We start from the raw sequence: 504 nt of genomic DNA, 5'->3' as shown, positions 1-504 counted from the left end.
GCGCAGGCTGTTGGGACGGGACCGGTTCCCCATCGCCAGCCTGGTGACCAGCAGCGGGCACTGGGAGGGTGGTCCCGGGGTACGTAATGGCCCCACTTTTTTTTTTTTTTGCTAAAGGAGCCCATGGCTGGGCTGGCGGACCCTGAGGGGTGGTGAAGGCTTTAAGGGGAGACCGAGGGACCTGGGTACAGGACTTGCTGGGGTCCAGATCGCTTGTGGGGCTGTGTGGGGGTTTGTTTGAGGCCACTCTGGCCCTGAGGTCTACGAATGAAGCTGCAGATGGCTTTAGGAGAGTTAAAAACCCGCAAGTTTAATAGGTCAAATACCAAGTTTTACATGTTTGAGTAACTTGGAGTGGAGTACGTTGCTGTCCTGGTTATGTCACACCTCGAGCGCCGCGTTCCTGCGTGTTCATTCGCCGTGCCTTCGCTGGCAGCAGCAAAAGGGAGCTCAGAGCTACGGGTTGTGTCGGCGTGAAGCCGTCTTTGCCCCCAGCAGCCCGTT

This window comes from Egretta garzetta, unplaced genomic scaffold, assembly GCF_000687185.1.
Source record: "Egretta garzetta isolate BGI_Z169 unplaced genomic scaffold, ASM68718v1 scaffold327, whole genome shotgun sequence".
NCBI lineage: Eukaryota > Metazoa > Chordata > Aves > Pelecaniformes > Ardeidae > Egretta > Egretta garzetta.
This window is presented reverse-complemented; position numbering follows the sequence as displayed.